This window comes from Anabrus simplex, chromosome 2 (genome assembly GCF_040414725.1).
Source record: "Anabrus simplex isolate iqAnaSimp1 chromosome 2, ASM4041472v1, whole genome shotgun sequence".
Lineage (NCBI taxonomy): Eukaryota > Metazoa > Arthropoda > Insecta > Orthoptera > Tettigoniidae > Anabrus > Anabrus simplex.
The window spans coordinates 237,278,453-237,297,788 of NC_090266.1; the positions used below are offsets into that span (position 1 = coordinate 237,278,453).

The 19,336-nt window shown below is 41.4% G+C and overlaps 1 protein-coding gene across 2 annotated transcripts in view; it reads left to right on the forward strand.

The window, feature by feature from the left end:
• Ddr (discoidin domain-containing receptor 2) overlaps window positions 1-19,336 on the forward strand; it is a 2,443,951-nt gene that overhangs the window by 2,352,507 nt on the left and 72,108 nt on the right. The gene's annotated exons all lie outside the window — the stretch shown is intronic.

The following is a 19,336-nucleotide window of genomic DNA, read 5'->3' on the forward strand; positions in this document are numbered from 1 at the left end:
TTTCAATTTATGGAAAAATATGACATAATACTGTCAAAGCTGCTTTATAGTATGCAGAACAGTTGGGTCAGGGATGAGAATGAAACAAGGGTAGGAGGATTATGACCTTCAAGACAGTGTCTGGAAACTGTCTGTATGAACTGTAGATAGATATTTTTCTTCTTACTTTTTTGGTAGTGATAATACTAATGGAAGGCTGTCTTGCTGAGACAGTAAAGGCAATGCTCGGTTCACCCAGAAGGAAGTCAAAGAATTTAGAAACCTGGTTTTCACTTGTGGAGAGGCAAATAGCCCTCAGGTTCACTCAGCCTTCACTAAAAAATAGTACTAGGTTAATTCCTCTGGACTAATGCAGCAGGGCATAGAGCTAACCACTCTATCGCAACTTAATGCTAAGTTTACACATGGTGGAAACATTTACCTTCCACTCCTCCAAGAGCCTCCAAGGGACTTGGCTTTGCTTTGCCTTGCACATAAGAACCTGTCAGTTATGCCTTGAGAGGTTCAGAAACTACATTGGGACTCAGGAACGATAATCTCAGAGGTAATGTTCTTTTGTTATTAACATACACATTGCTGTTGGGAGATATCCAGTGGCAAGATGTGCTGAAAATAATGTAAGACTGAAATTAAATTCAAAAATGAATTACAAAACCAAAAGAATATCATGGAAATAAAATATTACAAAAATTTGTATAAATAATACCAATATAAATGGTCCGTTATTGGACATTATGGGCCAATTGCAGAAATGACTAGTTTTAAGCCTTAGACAATGTCTACCTAAACAACATCTAAATCGAGCACGATCTTCCATTACTTTAATAATATTTAACAAGACATTGCTTAATGCTTCAATGATGGTTTGAAAATGGAGATAGAAGTATCTTTCATGCAACTCTTTGCTTGTCGCAACAAATGAAATTCGTCAGTGCACTTGCCGAACACCAGTCAGCTGTTTGACTTCCTAAACATTACTCAAATATGACTAACCATGAACATGACTTGCCCACAGATAAGAGTATCGCTTTCGGTGGAAATTAAATCTCATAATATTATCAACACTAAAGCGACACGCCACCGTATGGAGAAGTGTAGCTTAGATTATAGTGTTGTTACAGTGAGTGTAATCTACTCATAAATATGGTAGCTTGGACGAAGGGAGGATGAAGCAGTAGTAATGTGTAACCGAGTGTTGTATGGGCCATATAGATGTAGCTTGCATTCTGGAGATCGTAGGTTCGAAATGCACCATTGGCAGCCCTGAAGATTGTTTACCGTAGTTTCCCTATTTTTACACCAGGTAAATACTAGTGCTGTTATTATGGCCACGGCTCTTCTTCCCCAGTCCTCTTTAAACAATAACCACCACCATCACCACCACTTGCCTTTTCCTATCTGATAGTTGCCAAAAACTTATACAATTATATATATATATTAAAAAACCCATACAACTTGCTTTTTAGTTTTCACAATTATGTGTGTTCACTTGGCAATAAATATAAGTGAATCCCTCCTAGTTGCTGTATATGACAGCCGTCTGATGATCGGGACGCATAACTCTGATATGTATGTAATCGAAGTGACCTATAATTCCATAGAAATTACCCCATGTATATAATAAAATATATCGGTTTCCAAGAATTGTATTCAAGTCGACAATTCCCGGACTGTCCCTTTGTCAGTCTCAAGAAACAAGTCTCTCAAAAAACAAAACCTTATTTTAAGATCTATCTCCCCGTACCTTTCTTCCCGGAATCATCTCAACATGATAATACAAATTACGTGTTTTATGGTACATAACCTCTGATTGTGATTCACTCCTCTCATTTGAGGTTAAACAGTGCTCTCGGCAGTGTTTAAACATGACCGGTTGAACATAGGTTTTAGACAGTGTCTAAGTGATAAATAACGTCTCTACAATGCGAACCATAGACATCGTCCAATAACGGACCATTTATAATGGTATCACAAATTAACTCATTTGGGACAAATATTTAGGTTCCCTATGGGAATCAACATTTATATCATCTGATGGCCAGGCAGGCTTCAATTTTTGGTAATGAGACAAAGTCTGTCATAGTGCATTGGCACTTCCGGTGGCTCCAAATAGCCTATGCAGTGGCTTCCACGGTATGCACTAGCCATGCGTCTTGGTAGGTGTGCTATTTACCAGCTGATGATCCCAACTTAACACACTGTGGTGAAATGCTGGGAACCAGGAATGAGTTAGCTGGAAAATTTATAATGTCCAATAATGGACCATTTATATTGGTATTATAAATTTACTCTTTTTTTTTGCTAGGGGCTTTACGTCGCACCGACACAGATAGGTCTTATGGCGAAGATAATTTACTCATTTGGAACAAATAGGTTCCCTATGGGAATCAACTTTTATATCATCTGATGGCCAGGCAGGCATCAATTTTTGGTAATGAGATAAAGTCTCTCATAGTGCATTGGCACTGCCAGTGGCTCCAAGTAACCTATGCTTCCACAGTATGTACTAGCCATGCGTCTTGTTAGGTGTGCTATTTACCAACCAATGAGTCCAACTTAGCACACTGGGATCAAACGATGGCAACCGGGAATGATTGCAAGAGACAATTCTCATGGTTGGTCCGTATTGAAGCTGACTATAAGCAAATTATCACAAAATAATTTATTCTATCGTACCACCTATTCAATACATGCCACGTGCTACGTGGGTGAAATTTACATAATACTATGTACACTTCTTAGGAACATGTTTCGCCCCCACGTAGCACGTGGCATGTATTGAATAGGTGGTACGATAGAACAAATTATTTTGTGATAATTTGCTTATAACCAGGAATGAGTTAGCTGGAAAATTTATAATGTTCAATAACAGAACATTTATATTTGTACTATAAATTTACTCAATCGGGACAAATATTTTAGGGTCCCAATGGGAATCAACATTTATATCAAATTGTATCAAATCAAGAAACTTCATGATGTTGAAAAAAAGAATGAATCAGAAGAAGAACAATTACAAGAATTACATTAAAACAAGAAATAGAAAATATATGAAAAGTAAAAAATTAGTTTTGAGTAGCATAACATAATACTTCCAGTCAATTGCACCAGATAAACAGGAAAAGTCTTTAAATATATCCTTACAGGTATAAATTTGGTCTCCTATGAATGCACACAAAGTTTACTAAATATAATTCCATTACTGCAGGTTACTATAATAATTGTTGCATGGTCATGTAGAAATTCATATATGACAGATATTAGGAATACCATAACATTTTGACTACCAGTAAATACTAGGGGCATGTATGATATCTTGGATTCTGGAGGTCAAATGGACTGTATCGCGATTGACCTGTCTAAAGCATTTGATAGGGTGGATCATGGGAGACTACTGGCAAAAAAGAGTGCAATTGGACTAGACCAAAGAGTGACTGAATGGGTTGCTATATTTCTAGAAAATAGATCTCAGAGAATTAGAGTAGGTGAAGCTTTATCTGACCCTGTAATAATTAAGAGGGGAATTCCTCAAGGCAGTATTATCAGACCTTTATGTTTTCTTATATATATAAATGATATGAGTAAAGGAGTGGAATCGGAGGTAAGGCTTTTTGCGGATGATGTTATTCTCTATAGAGTGATAAATAAGTTACAAGATTGTGAGCAACTGCAACGTGACCTCAAAAATGTTGTGAGATGGACAGCAGGCAATGGTATGTTGATAAACGGGGTTAAAAGTCAGGTTGTGAGTTTCACAAATAGGAAAAGTCCTCTCAGTTTTAATTACTGCGTTGATGGGGTGAAAGTTCCTTTTGGGGATCATTGTAAGTATCTAGGTGTTAATATAAGGAAAGATCTTCATTGGGGTAATCACATAAATGGGATTGTAAATAAAGGGTACAGATCTCTGCACATGGTTATGAGGGTGTTTAGGGGTTGTAGTAAGAATTTAAAGGAGAGTGCATATAAGTCTCTGGTAATACCCCAACTAGAGTATGGTTCCAGTGTATGGGACCCTCACCAGGATTACCTGATTCAAGAACTGGAAAAAAATCCAAAGAAAAGCAGCTCGATTTGTTCTGGGTGATTTCCGACAAAAGAGTAGCGTTACAAAAATGTTGCAATGATTGGGTTAGGAAGAATTGAGAGAAAGAAGAAGAGCTGCTCAGCTAAGTGGTATGTTCTGAGCTGTCAGCGGAGAGATGGCATGGAATGACATTAGTAGACAAATAAGTTTGAATGGCGTTTATAAAAGTAGGAAAGATCACAATATGAAGATAAAGTTGGAATTCAAGAGGACAAACTGGGGCAAATATTCATTTATAGGAAGGGGAGTTAGGGATTGGAATAACTTACCAAGGGAGATGTTCAATAAATTTCCAATTTCTTTGAAATCATTTAGGAAAAGGCTAGGAAAGCAACAGATAGGGAATCTGCCACCTGGGCGACTGCCCTAAATGCAGATCAGTATTGATTGATTGAATACCTCCAGTCCAGCCATTTTTAAATGTTCTTGCCTGCCAATCCTACCTTCTGCACTGTGGATCAAAATATTTACTACTCCTGTATTGCTATTTGAAATAATATGAAATTCAGTACATATTTGAGGAAGGAATTCTAGTATGATTTTAAGGTGTGGTATCTGGTGTCACATGCTCCAGGGTGAAGTGGAATGCCATACTTCCCACAATACCACCTTACCACAATACCACAATACTTTTCCTTCTTGAGACAAACTGCAAATCTTTCTTATTGGGTAGGGGTCAGTTTCCAGTGGTGGGAATTTTAGCAGAACATTTTCATTCATTTTTCCATCCAGATGCAATGGGAAATCTTTAGCTGGTGCTCTTCTTCAGGTGGGGTTTGGAGAATGGAATATGGTGAAGTGGATGCTAGTGATGACGTGTCGGAGAGAGCTGGAGAGGCTGCAGACGAGACAATAGTCAAGTATACACTCGCTGCCATCTATGGAGTAAATATTGTTCTTGGCCAGGGGACCTATTAGTTGCACATCACTTTCTGAAATGTTTTTCTGTTTTAATTCATTTGTTTCCTTTCTATCAAACTGTGCAGATCTGGGAAAAAAAGCAATCAGGGTCCAGAGTCTGCCATTGAAGACCCCCGGTCTAGGGTATTCTGTTTACATGGATAATTACTACAAGAGGGTTGCTCCTGTGAAAACCCTATGTGAACAGAATACCACCATTTGTGGGATAATCAAGCAAAACAGGAGAGTACCAAAGTATCTTGGGGACAAAATAAATCCTTGAAAAGAGGGAAAACGGCATTCAAATTGATAGGGAAATTCTTCTTGTCTCTTGGATGGACAAGAAAATAATCGCCATGATTTCATCCATGCATTCTGCTGAAATGGTTTAAGTCACTTCAAAGTTCAGCAGAAAAACGATGAAGCCAGTATCCACAGCCGATTACAATCTGCACATGCATGGAAGACTCACAGCTGACCCACACCGTGCTCTAAACACTTCTGTGAGAAAAACTTATAATGGGCCATAAAAAGTTTTCTTTTACTTATGGCAGTGCACCTTCTTCAATTCTTTCTCTCTTCCTGAAGTTTCAGTTAATGGTTAGTGTTATTTTTGAATTTGTGTGCAGAGCAAGCAACAGCTAACTTAGATCTCTTTATTCAAGACTTGAAGGAGGAAAGAATTCATTTTCCCAAATTTCTGTCGGTATCTCGTAATTGAAGATCTCTTGCAAAAATGTTCAGATTTTTTGTACCAGCTGAAGAGAGAATTTGATTAGCAATTCATTTAGTTCAGCAAATAGGAAAACATTTTTCAGGCTGCAGAAAACCATTTCCTGTCAATTTTACAGGAGAAGTGACTAAATTTTGCAACTTCAGTGCAGCAGATTTACAAATGGAAATGCTGCAGCTGCAGATGACAGAAGAAACGACAGGGAAAGTTGATGTATTGTTTTGGATCTCTCGTGATAGAGATTCTTACCCTAACTTCTACATATTTTCAAATTATTTGCTGACAGTGTTTGAGTCAACATATGTGCTTGAAAGTATGTTTTCCAATATGAATTTTGTGAAAAATAATTTCAGATCCAGAATTACTATTAAACAGTGAGGACTGCTTAACCATTGCTGGAACTCTGTACATTTGAAAATTTGAAAGATTTCACAAAATAAGACATGCCACTTCTCTCACTAATGAGGTTGGGGGGATGAATTATATATTTCGAGTGTATGTATGAACACTGAATTAAAAATATCACTTATCACCTGTTTAACTCCAATTCCAGGCATTTTCCTCTACATTCTTTGTCTTTTTGGAGGCAGGCTTCATCATCACTGTCACATTCAAAAACTCGTTCTCACTTTCAGCCAAATATTTTGTCATGCTGTTTTCACTTTCATCACTAGTAAATAAACCTGTATCACTTTCTGAAGCTATATACCTGCCAGATTCTCTCCCACTATCCTGTAATATACACTCAGTTTCATTTCTCGTAATATGATGTTTGCAATGGCCAGCCATTTCTTCTGGCTACCACATGGGGAATCACTCTATTTTTGAACCAATTGCCTGTGGTGTGATGCATTCCAGGATAATCATTCCAACTTCAGAAGAGGGAACAGATTCTCAACTTTCCAAAGGTCTACCGCATGTCGTGCAATCTATGCATAGAAGCCTTGAAATAATTGCAGAAGGCTGCCTCTACTTTGACCGCCTGCCAGGTATCTGTGTATGAATGGTCATGGTGCGGGCGACCACCTGGCAGGTGGCAATGTATGCAAATCAGTTAAACTTATTCGTCTACTAATGTCATTTCATGCCATCTCTCCACTGACAGCTCAAAGCATACTGCTTAAACAAACAGCTCATCTCCTTTCTCTCAAGTCTTCCCAACCCAAACTTTGCAACATTTTTGTAATGCTACTTTTTTGTTGGAAATTAGCCAGAGCAAATCATGCTGCTTTCCTTTTGATTTTTTCCGTCTCTCGAATCAAGTAATCCTGGTGAGGGGCCCAATCACAGTAAAGTGTTTCAGGTGTTGAGTAATAGCAGTAGTGTGGGGCATTGTTGACTCCAGCAGTAGGAAGAGGTTATTTTAATCAACAGTGCACTGGAAATGAGAACTGTGCCCTTGACCATTGGTGTAACCGTAATTTTTACACTTAATCATTGAACAGCATTTTAGGTTTTACTATTATGGGCTTGGGTGTTTGGGGGTTAGCAATGACTCAAGACGAGGAGATTAGAAAATGGACTCTTGAAGATTTTAATGATGATGTACCTGATTTTAAAGGGGATATTGATGAAATGGAGGGGTCAGATGTAGAGCAGCCTCCGAGTAGTATTCGCAAATGTTCATTGGAAGTTTCAGATTATGAAGGAAGCCGTGGTATGCCACACTATTCTGGATCTCGGTATGCTGAATGCAATATAACCCATAATGGGTGAAAATTGAAAATAAACATTATAACACACTCATCTGGATTTAAAACAGGAAGGCAATATTTTAAGGTAGTGATTTGTGGTTATTATTTTTCTCACACAATGTGCTTAACCCATTCACATACCATTTAACTGAACTTATTTATGTCTTGGTGTACCATTTATTTTCATTACTTTACATGATATTATCACCAACACTGAAAAAGCATGCTTTACAGCAACGTAATGAAAGGAAATATCCAAACTACTGTCAGATGTACTTTGTGAAGTCTTTATGAATATGGTAGATCATAAAACAGTCATATTCGTGCATCGCCTCCTTGCATCGGTGGCATTCAAATAAAGATTCCTTCCTCAGACCCCATGTCACACATACTTTGCATCTCCGTAATGGGATAACCTTCTTCGTTGTTAGGGGTATTTTGGTCGGAAAGTGTCCCCAGTGCCTCTCTTGAAGTCTCAGTCTTGTATCCCCAGGGCTTGGGTACCGCATTTTGGATAGTCAGGCAAGGTCACACTTGCCAACTGCTGTTCGGCCAAATTGATCCACGAGGTGGTAAAGCCTACTTGCTTCTTTTCAGGGTTGAGGAGGGGATGAATGAAGTTGGAATTCAGAAGTGTCATGTCTAGCATGTAGAAGTATACTTTTTGTATCCTTTTACATACTTCCTCATCAAGGGGAATGATGCGATTCCCTGGTCACGGGAATCAACACCACCCTTTCCACAGTTGTAGTCAACAACAAGATTGGGTCTGAACGTCTTTTTTTCCATTATACATTACCACTTCAAGGTAATTTGGCCTTCATTTCATCCACAGATGCAAGAAACCAGTGTTCTTTTCCGGATGACATTACCCTATTTATATCCTTGGCAGCCGATACAAGACATTTACCTCATTGGTTAGATGTTCCCGAAAAGTCTGCTGTTAGAAATTCGTTCAAAACTTGTAGTTCATTTGGGTATTGTCTTAGGTGCCTTTGGAAAACACTATTTCACCAGTTGAGATGCATGAATGGTACTCTGGAGTATTACTTACGTGCTCCCAGTTCCATTCCCTATCGCGTAAAATATGATCAGAAGCCGCTGGTGCGGCATCAGTTGTAGGCCTAAAATTCAGCGACATATTTGACGGCAAAACAGCACTTTGTTCACCCCTACCAGCGCTAAAGTTTCTATCACACGAACTACTTTCACTACTTTCCATATCCACTAAATTCTTCGTCGCTTATTTCTATATCAATGTCATTCTCTTCTAAAAATTCCCATATAATCGCTTCGTCACTCAACATGGAGGCAGCCATGATTTCGCTTACGATGAGGTTGCTATGATACTGATTATTCTTGCCGCGAAATAACTGCACACACGTATTTATCGAATACATCAATGGAATAAAACAGTTATTCCATCTGTCAAGAGGTTACCTTACTAAAATCAAATCGTTTCACAAAGGAAACCGGCTTGGAGCGGGTCCGGAAATAAACAATACGCGCGGACGGAGAGATCCGTCTTTGTACGGGAGTGCAGTCGAGAGCAAGGACGGAGAGATCCATCAAAGTACGTCAAGTGGAGAACTAGTGCATCACACAAATGCTCATCGTTTATCAAAAAAGGCTAATTATTCTTAGGAAAGATGTTACAGACACCAACCTGAATAAGAAAAATGCTGTTATAGGTCTTTGTATTTATCTGGAGTAATGAAGTCCTCCCATAGTAATCTTGAAGATCTCTGGGAAACACATGGGATATCTCCTGAAATTACTTGTGCAGTTAATCATACATCAGATTTTATTTGAGAGCACTTCAACTTGATGATGTTCCAAGACTGAAAAGCACCAATGAGATATATTTTTGAGAAGTTTGTGCTACGATTCCAAGATATCTGTTCCATAGGTGAATGCCTTGCAGTTGTTGAAAAGTTAGATTCCTCTCATGGATAATGCCGTCTTAAGCAATTCATGCCAGAAAGCTGGCAGAGTATGGACTCAAGATGTATGGAAGTAGTTGTTCAACTGGAGGGACCATCTATATTGGGTAACAGGACAAAAAGTACTGTGAAATTAGTTGATACAAATAATCAAGGACACTGGCTGCAATGTTATGATAGACAATTGTTTCTCTTTCCCTGATATTGCTAAGACGCTTGTGTAAGAATAAAACATTACGATGGTTGGTACTCCAAGGAAAAATAAGTGTAAAGTCCCACCTGAAGTTTTGTACTCATGACCTATGGCAGTGAACTCTAGGTTGTTTTCTTTTGGTGAGGATATAATGTTAGTATCATTTGTTCCAAATAGTACAGGGATGTGATACTGACTTCAAGTATGCAACTGTCTGGTGACATGAAGAAACTACCTGTGTTAATACATGGTTGACACAGTGGTAAGGCTTTGTTACCAATGGCCCTCTGCATATTGTTTACTTTACTAGAATTTTTGGAATAAATACCTACATTATTCACCCTCATAACACATAGTGGAATATCCCTTGAAGGAATTTTCTGAAAACATCAGCTTTGGATCTTGCAAAGAAGCCCGTGAAAGCAAGAGCCTCATACAGTGGCATTCACTGCGATCGTCAGTTGAAAATCCAGCAAACTGTTGGCCTGACCCAAGAAGAGCAAGAAGTTCAGTCCTAGGCAGGTCACACATGAGTCAAATGTGCCTACTGCCCGAAGAAAGAAAAATCGGTAAAATAACACTATGATGTACCAGATGCTAGCTGGCAATATCTGGTGAACATACAGTTCATATACAGAATGTCTCAAACCTTTTGGGTGAAAGAGGGCCTACAGCTGATTATATTGAGATAGGGAACCAATGGTTGGAAATTAATACTTATTGTGTTGTGGACATATGCAGCGCACACTGCATAACAACAACGTAGCTCGTAGTAATTGTTCAAAGTGATGACCGCCAGTCTCAATGCATATATTGCAATGGCACAAGCGGTTTTGCCGCACTCTCGCAAAGATCACGGGTATCTGTTGTAAACTGGAACAGGCAGCGGGTTATTAACAGTGCACACCCCTGACCATCAAACAGATGTACTGTACATAACTTAGCTCATAGCATGTGTGTCATGTGACAACCACATGCATAGCACTGGTGCATTAACCTGTGTTGCACATACACCACTATCTCTCATGTCATTTGTCCATTGCATCAGACAGCTTGTGATGTGTCCATGGTGAGGTATGTTACTGTGTACAGTGCATGACACGTAGTCAGAGATGGAACATTACTTGTCACAAGAGTTGGCAGACATGCATTTAATGCATGGTGTGGCTGGATGTAGTACCCATAAAGCAGCACCATTGTACAGAGAACAGGCATCATCCTAATTGGAAGACATTTATTTCCGTGGATACCAACTTACGAGAGATGGGGTTGTTCACAGAGAGCCAGTCAAGGTCACCGCCAAAGATATGTCAAAACACCAGCCTTTAAGGAGATGGTGTTGGATCGTGTGGCTGACCACTCAGCAGTAAGCACCCATCAACTTGCCCATGAAACACACACCTAGAAGGATATAGTGTGGAAAGTACTGGTGGAACAGGTATTACACACCTATTATAAAGAACATGTACAAGCACTGGGTCCAGTGGATTTTGAGCCCCGCATTCACTTCTGTTAGTGAATTATCCACTACAGTGCAGTAGTGTCAAAATTTGTGCAGTTTGTATTGTTTGTGGATGAGGCCTCAATCACCCGTGATGGTGTTTTCAACAGCCACAACGGCCATGTCTGGAATGAGGTCAATCCCCATGCCGCCCACATCAGTGGACACCAGCAACCATTCTCTACCAATATATGGGTGGACATTGTCCATGATGACCTAATAGGACCTTATTTGCTGCATCCCCATTTTACTGTCCTTGTTACCTGGTGTTCCTGCAAGATGTGCTGCCACAGTTCCTAGAGACTGTACCCCTTGTTGTCCATGAAAGGATGTGGAGCAGATTCTCAGCTTTCCATTGGTCTACTGCATGTCATGCAGTCTATGGACAGAAGCCTTGAAAAATTGCAGAAGGCTGCCTCTCTTTTGACCACCTGCCAGGCGTCTGTGTATGAATGGTGCACCAGCCCACTTCGATGTTAATGTCTGCGAGCACCTGAACAGCACATACTCTCATCATTTCATTGCAATGGGAGATCCTGTCCCATGGCCAGCACGTTCCCTGGATCTCACACCTCTGGACTCTTTCCTTTGCGGTTACGTCAAGACGTTGGTGTATGAAGCCCTCCGTAGAAACAGATGAAGACCTGCTGTTAGGGTACAAGTTGCCTATCTCCTGGTAAAGCAGACACTAGGCATCTTTGAGAGAGTGCAGCAGAACTTCATGCACCATTGCCGTGCATGCATAAAGACTGGCAGTCGTCACTTTGAACCATTATTATGAGCTACGTTGCTGTTATATGGTGTACACTGTGTATGTCCATAACACAATAAATATACATTTCTGACCATTGGTTCCCTATCACCTATCACCTACTATCACCTTTTTCAATTTGATCCAAAAAGTTTGAGACACCCTATATGTAGCAAATGCCATGAAAATGTACAAAAACAAGGTATGTGAAACAAGCACCTGCACAATCTTGACTGGTGCTTAAGACCACAAGCAAAGGGACTCAACAGAATCTTTCAGTGATTAAGTATAGAAGCGTACAAAGAAATACCGACGGGTCCAGAAAAATGTAGACACTCTTTGATAGTTAATATCTTCGGAACAAAATGATCATTGCAATTCTTGTATGGCAGCGTAATCCATTGTTTTCTCAATAGATGATGAAGGCCATGTAAATGTCGCGTCAATCTTGTCATGCGTTCTCCAGCAATGAATTATTTAGATCGTTGTTTGAATAACGCAAGGCAGTAGTATAATGGGAGAGTTCGGCGGCCACCGCCACCTCCGGCTCCCAGTGGCCACCTCCACCTCCACCTCAGCCAGAGGCCTCCCAGTGGCCACCTCCACCTCAGCCAGAGGCCTCTTCCAGTGCTGCCAACTTAACCTAACTAGCGCGAAATTTGAATTTGTAAACAAAGCCACGTGCTTTTTGACAGCTGACATCGACAACAACGCATCGCTAACCTCAGTACTGCCATCTTGACGGGCCTAAACCTCAGTAGTGCCAACTTAACCTAACTAGCTCGAGATAAACAAAGCCACGTGTTTTTTGACAACCACGTGCTTTTTGACAGATTTGTAAACAAAGCCACGTGCTTTTTGACAGACAACAACGCATCGCAAACCTCAGTACTGCCATCTTGACGGGCCTAAACCTCACTAGTGCCAACTTAACCTCACTAGCATGAGGTAAACAAAGCCACGTGTTTTTTGACAGCCACGTGCTTTTTGACAGATTTGTAAACAAAGCCACGTGCTTTTTGACAGACAACAACGCATCGCTAACCTCAGTACTGCCATCTTGACGGACCTAAACCTTAGTGGTACCAACTTAACCTCACTAGCGCGAGGTAAACAAAGCCACGTGCTTTTTGACAGCCACGTGCTGTTTTGACAGCTGTCATCCGCCATCTTTAAACCACAAAGCACTGTGCTGCCCTCTATATCGCAGTAGCTGCAAAATTCGTCACCTGTCATCGACAGTGCTGCCATCTTGACGGGTCTAAACCTTAGTGCTACCAACTTAACCTCACTAGCGTGAGATAAACAAAGCCACGTGCAGCTGTCATCCACCATCTTTGAGCATCGTGCTGCCCTCTTTAGCTACTTACCTTTGAAATGTGGTACGTTATCCGCCATCTTGCATCCGAAACCTCAGTGCTGCGCTCTATGTAGTGGCGGCAAATTCCATGTGCTCTTGTTTGGAAACAAAGCCACGTGCAGCTGTCATCCACCATCTTTGAGCATCGTGCTGCCCTCTTTAGCTACTTACCTTTGAAATGTGGTACGTTATCCGCCATCTTGCATCCGAAACCTCAGTGCTGCGCTCTATGTAGTGGCGGCAAATTCCATGTGCTCTTGTTTGGAAACAAAGCCACGTGCAGCTGTCATCCACCATCTTTAATCACCGTGCTGCCCTCTTTAGCTACTTACCTTTGACAGTTGTCATCCGCCATCTTGCATCGCCAACCTCAGTGCCGCACTCTATGTAGTGGCGGCAAATTCCACGTGCTCTTGTTTGGAAACAAATTCACGTGCTTTTTTGACAGCTGTCATCCGCCACCTTTGAGCACCGTGCTGCTATCATGCGGGCAATTTCGTTAGCTGTCATCCGCCATCTTTAATCCAGAGAGAACAGTGCTGCACTCTATGTGGTGGCGGTAAATTCCATGTGCTTTACAAACCTATGTGCTTTTCTGACAGCTGTCATCCACCATCTTTAATCACCGTGCTGCCATCTATGTGGTGGCGGTAAATTCCACATGCTTTACAAACCTATATGCTTTTCTGACAGCTGTCATCCGCCATCTTTAATCCAGAGAGAACAGTGCTGCCCTCTATGTGGTGGCGGCAAATTCCACGTGCTCTTGTTTGGAAACAAAGCCATGTGCAGCTGTCATCCGCCATCTTTGAGCACCGTGCTGCGAGCAATTTCGTCAGTTGTCATCCGCCATCTTTAATCTACAGAACACCGTGCTGCCCTCTTTATGGCTACTACCTTAAGCACGTAGTAGCGGGCAATTTGAAAAGTTCTGTTAGCTATCATCCGCCATCTTTAATCACCGTGCTGCCATCTTTAGCTAGATACCTTTGAAATGTGGCGGCGGATAATTTGAAAAATGCTTTTTGACAGCAGCCATCTTTGAGCACCGTGCTACCCTCTATGTGGTGGCAGCAAATTCTACATGCTTTACAAACCCACGCGCTTTTTTTTTTGACAGCCATCTTTAAGCAACAGAGTACAGTGCTGCCCTCTTCGTTGTGGCGGCAAATTCTACGTGCTCTTGTTTGGAAACAAAGCCACATGCTCTTTTTGACGGCTGTCACCCGCCATCTTTAACCAACAGAGCACTATGCTGCGGGCAATTTCGTTAGCTGTCATCCGACATCTTTAATCAACAGAGCACCGTGCTGCCCTCATGCGGGGTAATTTCGTTAGCTGCCATCCGCCATCTTTAAACACCGTGCTGCCCTCTTTATGACTACTACCTTAAGCACGTAGTAGCGGGCAATTTCGTTAGCTGTCATCCGCTATCTTTGAGCACCGTGCTGCTCTCTGTAGTAGCGGGTAATTTGAAAAGTTCTGTTAGCTGTCATCCGCCATCTTTGAGCACCGTGCTGCCATCTATGTGGTGGCGGCAAATTCCACATGCTTTACAAACTCACGCGCAGCTGTCATCCACCATCTTACATCGCAAACCTCAGTGCTACACTCTATGTGGTAGCGGATAATTTTAAAAAGAAAAATTCTACAGCAGCCATCTCTCGACGCTAATTGCACAAGATGGTAGCTATACATGACTCCTTAAAGGTGCTCATGCAAGATGATCGCTATACATAGACGCCCTTGGGATGCTTGCGCAAGATGGCGGTTATACAAGGCTCCTTATGAGGGATGCTTGCGCGAGATGGTGGTTGCTCTTATGAGGCGGCTCAAGGATCCATGGCTAGAGACGCCCTAAGGATGCTTGCGCAAGATGGCGGATGCAAGATGGCGGCTATACATAGCTCCTTATGAGACAGCCAGTACAACATGTGATCAGAACATTGATTGATGTGTTCAGAACACAAAATAAGTAGAATCGAACACTGTACTCGATACAACATGTGATTAAAACATTGTGTGGTGTGTTCAGAACACTAATCGAACGCTGTATTAGGGGATACCTTTGTTTAGATTGAAACATAACAAGACTAGAATTGAACACTGCACATTGATTGATGTGTTCAGAACACAAAATAAGTAGAATCGAACACTGTACTCGATGTCGTTAACTTCAACATGTGATTAAAACATTGGCTGGTGTGTTCAGAACACTACATAAGTAGAATCGAACGCTGTATTAGGGGATACCTTTGTTTAGATTGAAACATAACAAGACTAGAATTGAACACTGCACTCGATGTCGGAAGATCAGATTGAAAACATAACAAGACTAGAATTGAACACTGTACATTGATTGATGTGTTCAGAACACAAAATAAGTAGAATCGAACACTGTACTCGATGTCGTTAACTTCAACATGTGATTAAAACATTGTCTGGTGTGTTCAGAACACTACATAAGTAGAATCGAACGCTGTACTCGATGTCGTTACATGTGACCCGATACAACATGTTAGGGGATACCTTTATCCTAAGAACCGAACACTGTACAACATGTTAGGGGATACCTTTGTTTAGATTGAAACTAACAAGACTAGAATCGAACACTGCACTCGATGTCGTTACATGTGATCCGATACAACATGTTAGGGGATACCTTTGTTTAGATTGAAACATAGCAAGCCTAGAATCGAACATTGTTTGATGTGTTCAGTACAACTTCAATGATTAACATACACACTGTACACATATCGCATAGCTAAAAACACACTGTGCACATATCGCATACCTAACACTTCAAATGATTTGCTTAGTACGAAAATAAAAATAAAAAATCTATACCGCGTAGCTAACTCGTTCATCACACTGCTAAGACGCTTAGTAATTGTGAATACACTCATACGAAAATCAAGAAAGCACACTGCGTAGCCAACTCGCTCGGCACGAAAAAAAATCTATACCGCGTAGCTAACTCGTTCATCACACTGCTAAGACGCTTAGTAATTGTGAATACACTCATACGAAAATCAAGAAAGCACACTGCGTAGCCAACTCGCTCGGCTCACTCGCTTAGTAATTGCAACACACACGGATAAGAATGTTCCGAGATACTTACATGTTTTTTAAGGGGGGTGAAAGATCATAAATTATATGTACACACATGTTGTCTCCTCCAAGTTGTAAGATGAAATAGACGCAGTACTGCGAGTTTCCACTCTAGCTGGCGAACGGAAGTAGCATGATATCTCAGCAAAAAATAAAAATACGCGTGAGCTTGCAAGTCAGACACAATGATGGATACCGCGATTCAAATCCTGGTAACTTATGCCGTCGGGAAGGGCATCCGGCTAGATCATGTAATGATGATCGCACAGGTCCCACGCCTAGCATTTACAGCTTCCAGTTCGAACCCGCTATCATCCGAAGTAGCGAGAATGATTGAAGAGTGTTTGAGTGTGATTCATTTGTTGGATGGAGGCGTTAAGCTGCCTTCTTCGGTAGGAGTAGGCTATGTCGGGATATCGATTTAAAATCCTAGTCGGGAAGGGCAGCCGGTCGTATAAAACTATGGTGTGAGGCGGGGTGTGCAAAAAAAAAAGCTAGCAATAAGTAAGGCTGTTGATGGTTGCGTTAAACCTTGTGCAGACTCCTTCGAAAATGATTTTTTTGAGTACAAGAGTGTTGATGCTGATTCATTTGTCGGATGGAGGCAATAAGCCTTGTGCAGGCTTCTTCAGTCGAGTAGGCTATGTATCGGTACCGGGATATCTAGTTATAAAACCCGCTACAACAAATTTATCACGTATACTGCGATTTAAAATCCTAGTCAGGAAGGGCAGCCGGTCGTAAAACTATGGTGTGAGGCGGGGTGTGCAAAAAAGCCAGCATTAAGTAAGGGCTGTTGATAGGAGGCGTTAAACCATGTGCAAGCTCCTTCACCAGGAGAAGCCTACATGCCGGTACCGTGCAGGTTCTTTCGATAGGAGTAGGCACTGTGTGTGTTTTAACCTCTCCGTACAATCATGATAGTTTACGTTAGGAACTTACATAGGCTAAATGCTACACATTCCGTAGCAGAGCCGGGAATCGAACTCGGTCGAAAATTATTTTTTGAGTACAAGAGTGTTGATGCTGATTCATTTGTCGGATGGAGGCAATAAGCCTTGTGCAGGCTTCTTCAGTGGAGTAGGCTATGTATCGGTACCGGGATATCTAGTTATAAAACCCGCTACAACAAATTTATCGCGTATACTGCGATTTAAAATCCTAGTCAGGAAGGGCAGCCGGTCGTATAAAACTATGGTGTGAGGCGGGGTGTGCAAAAAAGCCAGCATTAAGTAAGGGCTGTTGATAGGAGGCGTTAAACCATGTGCAAGCTCCTTCACCAGGAGAAGCCTACATGCCGGTACCGTGCAGGTTCTTTCGATAGGAGTAGGCACCGTGTGTGTTTTAACCTCTCCGTACAATCATGATATTTTACGTTAGGAACTTACATAGGCTAAATGCTACACATTCCGTGTAAGAGGTTAGATACTACCAGTTTTGCGTCAGGAAGGGCAACTCAACAAATTCTTGCGATTTAAAATCCTAGTCAGGAAGGGTAGCCGGTCGTATAAAACTATGGTGTGAGGCGGGGTGTGCAAAAAAAAGCCAGCATTAAGTAAGGGCTGTTGATAGGAGGCGTTAAACTATGTGCAGGCTCCTTCACCAGGAGAAGCCTACATGCCGGTACCGTGCAGGTTCTTTCGATAGGAGTAGGCACTGTGTGTGTTTTAACCTCTCCGTACAATCATGATATTTTACGTTAGGAACTTACATAGGCTAAATGCTACACATTCCGTGGCAGAGCCGGGAATCGAACTCGGACCTCCGGGGGTAGCAGCTAATCACACCACAGAGGAGGACAATTTCAGAATATTTTACAACCTTAATTGGTACTGTGTTTTAAGAGCTTACACTCAGCTAAGAAGACGTTCGCGAGTTACAAGTCGCTTATCAGTGTCCTCGCTCAAGGTCGAGCCGGAAGATACGTGTACAATTTCAGCTAACACACGCATTCCGCTGCTCGCTCAGAATGACTGTGCCGATACTTCAAGGACTGTAGAACAAACCCATAGCCTACAGTATGCATGCCTCTCACCCGGTAGTCTCGGGTTCGATTCTCTTGGGAATAAAATGTGTTTAAATCGCATGAATTTGTTGAGTTGTCCTTCCTAACGTAAAACTAGCAGTATCTAACCTCATACACTATAGTTTTTTAACCGGTTGCCCTTCCTGACAACTCGGATTAAGAATCTGTTTTGTTTTAAGACTAGTTGTCCTTCCTGACGCAAAACTGGTAGTATCTAAGCTCTTACATCATACGCTATTGTTGTTAACCGGCTGCCCTTCCTGACGTCAAAGAACTCGGATTAAGAATCTGTCGAGAATCGGGGGGTTTTTCAGCTAGATGCTCTTCTTAGATTTTAAATCACGAACTATTGTTTTACTGCCGGATGCCCTTCCCGACTAAGATTTTAAATCGCAAGAATTTTGTTTTAAGACTCAAGTCTTGTTATGTTTCTTTCGTAATCTGCAAGTCTAAACATGCATATCGCTGCACACTCCTGCCTTCGCGATGCGTGTTCGATAATTGTTGTTAACCAGCTGCCCTTCCTGACGTCAAAGAACTCGGATTAAGAATCTGTCGAGAATCGGGGGGTTTTTCAGCTAGATGCTCTTCTTAGATTTTAAATCACGAACTATTGTTTTACTGCCGGATGCCCTTCCCGACTAAGATTTTAAATCGCAAGAATTTTGTTTTAAGACTCAAGTCTTGTTATGTTTCTTTCGTAATCTGCAAGTCTAAACATGCATATCGCTGCACACTCCTGCCTTCGCGATGCGTGTTCGATAATTGTTGTTAACCAGCTGCCCTTCCTGACGTCAAAGAACTCGGATTAAGAATCTGTCGAGAATCGGGGGGTTTTTCAGCTAGATGCTCTTCTTAGATTTTAAATCACGAACTATTGTTTTACTGCCGGATGCCCTTCCCGACTAAGATTTTAAATCGCAAGAATTTTGTTTTAAGACTCAAGTCTTGTTATGTTTCTTTCGTAATCTGCAAGTCTAAACATGCATATCGCTGCACACTCCTGCCTTCGCGATGCGTGTTCGATAATTGTTGTT